Below are 2,722 nucleotides of genomic sequence, written 5' to 3' on the forward strand. Positions count from 1 at the left end.
TAATAATAATAATAATAATAATAATAATAATAATAGTCAATTTAAACTTTGTCTATCAAAATAGTTTTTAATAAATAATTTAAACTAATAGAATAAATTATAATTAAGTTAAACTTTAATAATCATAAAATTTTATTTAATTATTTTGTTAAAATAATTTTTTAAAAATAAAATCTCAACAAATATAATAACTCATAAATAACTAATTATTTAATTTTAAAAAATAAGGGATATTACAAATCATATCTTCTGTTCTCTCAAGCTCCTTCGCCGTCGAGTCCAACACCATCGAACCCTCCTTCACATAAACCTTAGTACTAGTTGCCAACTGCGAAGGCAAAGTGATAACGAGACATTGGCTGCTCCATCACAAACTCCTCCATCACGCGGTCTTAGTTGCACCAGTTCAAGTTCAATGAGGCGAGGACAGCGGCATTGTCACCACCCGAAGGGCGGGGTGTGACGTGGTTTAGGATTTTGAGAGTCATTTCGAAATCAAGACCATACTTCTTGTTCTTAAGGTAGTGCATACACTCATGTGCAATTAGGATATTATCAAAAATTAATCTACCCCTAATAAAAGCACTTTGGTTAAGGCTGATTAATTTATCCATCATTTTCTGTAATTTGTGAAAAAAGACCTTAGAGATAATCTTATGCACAACAGACAAAAGACTGATTGGGCTTATTTGGGACATATTGTTCGCATAAGGGATCTTGGAAATAAAACAGATTTGAGTATGGTTAAATCCTTTCAGAAATCGGCCCCCACTAAGAAATTTCTCACAGCCCGAAATACATCACCATTAACAATATCTCAATAATGCTAAAAGAATTTTAGGGTTATCCCATCATTTTTTGGAGCATTCTTAGTAAAAGTAGCCCGTTTGACTTCAACAGAAATTGGCCTTTGAAACATACGGTTCATGTTAGCTCGCTGTAACCTGAAGCTCAAAGTTATTAAACAGGGATATAAAATCTGCACTGCAAGTGGATGAAAATATTTCATGAAAGTAAAATTTTGCCATTGTTGCAATATCTGCATTAGAAGAGGCAACTGAACCATCATTACCAGCTAATTGCCAGATTTGTTCCTTCGTGCATGATTTCAAAATTTCTAATAAGAGAAGTCTATATTCTATTCACCAGCCTTAAGTCATTTTTTTTTTGAAGTAAAGAGCTCAACACACAAGGTGGAGCATTAAAAGACAAACTAGTACATTCCAACAACTCCTAGTACATGACAACCCCTAGGTATTTTCGGCAGTGCCATCAACATCCATAAGGTTCACCACCAAACCATTCATCAGAGAAATCGAAGGACCTGTTCATGATTTGCTCCACGCTCAAGGCTTGATTTTTGAATATTCTATCATTCCTTTCTAGCCACATTGTCCAAATAACAGCAAAGAAACCAATGAAGCATCACTTCCTCTCATCCTTCCTCACTGGACCAGTTGTCCAACTTTGAAAGTGCTCCTTTAGTGAACCTGGCATTGCCCAAAGCCTCTCAAGAGCAAACAACCAAGTACTCCACACCTGTCAAGTGAACTCACACCCAATAAACAAGTGAAATGCAGACTTTACACATTTACAGCAAAATACACACATATTATCATTCTGTTCAAGAACCCCAAATCTACACAATCTATTCTTTGTGTTTACCTTACCAGTAGGATTTTTCTTCTTGCAAGACTCTCTAATCTGTTTTTTAAATCCGAAATCACCTCTACTCCATGCATTCCACCAGCTCGGAAGACTTCTAGTTGAGCTTGAAGAGAATCAATCTCAGTTCGAGAGTTAGTCCGATTAGAATGCTGCCATTCGATAAGTTTATGTCTGCATATCTTTGAATAAGAAAGAAAGGGGGGAGTTGTATAGGAACGTATATATTGATAAAGATAACCGAAGATGAGATTTTAAAAAATTGAGGGTTAGGCTTCATGATAGATTTGTTGACTTTCCAATCAATCAAACAATTAACATTTTCGTGCACGCATTTATCTCTGATTTTTTGTCTCACGTCAGGTCTTGTAGCAATTTTAAAAGCAACAATAATTGAATAATATCATATTTTTAATCCAACTAAAAAAATCAAATTTATTGGTGATGAATATCAATCCACTTTTTATAATTTTAATTTTATCATATATTAATAACATTCAAATGAATATAAAAAATTATATTCTAAAAAAATATCTGAAAGAGAAATAGAATATTCAAAATAATAATTTTGTTGAAAGTCATAAAAGAGATAGATAATATGTATTTAGAATTAAAGTCAAATTTTAATAAATGTAGATGAAAGAGAATATATGGATAAAAAATATCATCTTATTAAGATGAGAAGAAAATTGATTAAAATTAACAACTTCCGCATTATTACGTACCGAGACATCTTCGCGTGCTTTTCATGAAGATCACATTGACTAGTTTTATTTTATTATATAAGCAATAATTAAGCATATAATATAATATATAATTAGGGGTGTGAAAAAAACTGGTTTCACTGAATTGAATTGAAACTAAACTGAAACTGTTTTAAATAAACCAGTTTTTTTTTAAATAAAAAACTGAACTGAAACCATAGTTTTTATGAAAAACCAGTTTATTAAAAACCAATGTTTATGGTTCAGTTTAGTTTTAAACCAAATTAAAACTGACTTTATTTAAACTCTAAAATTAGTTTTTACATACTCTCTCTCTCCCTTCACTCTCTCCC

The 2,722-nt window shown here is 31.9% G+C and overlaps 1 long non-coding RNA gene across 1 annotated transcript; it reads right to left on the bottom strand.

The window, feature by feature from the left end:
• Nucleotides 1-1,003: 1,003 nt before the first annotated feature.
• Nucleotides 1,004-1,946, bottom strand: LOC110276533 (uncharacterized). Its single transcript, XR_002369232.2, has 2 exons — nt 1,666-1,946; nt 1,004-1,539 (listed from the first exon to the last, which is right to left on the bottom strand). It is a non-coding gene; the product is annotated as an uncharacterized LOC110276533 (long non-coding RNA).
• Nucleotides 1,947-2,722: the final 776 nt, after the last annotated feature.

The sequence above is a fragment of the Arachis duranensis genome, chromosome 10 (genome assembly GCF_000817695.3).
Source record: "Arachis duranensis cultivar V14167 chromosome 10, aradu.V14167.gnm2.J7QH, whole genome shotgun sequence".
In the NCBI taxonomy this organism is placed as follows: domain Eukaryota; kingdom Viridiplantae; phylum Streptophyta; class Magnoliopsida; order Fabales; family Fabaceae; genus Arachis; species Arachis duranensis.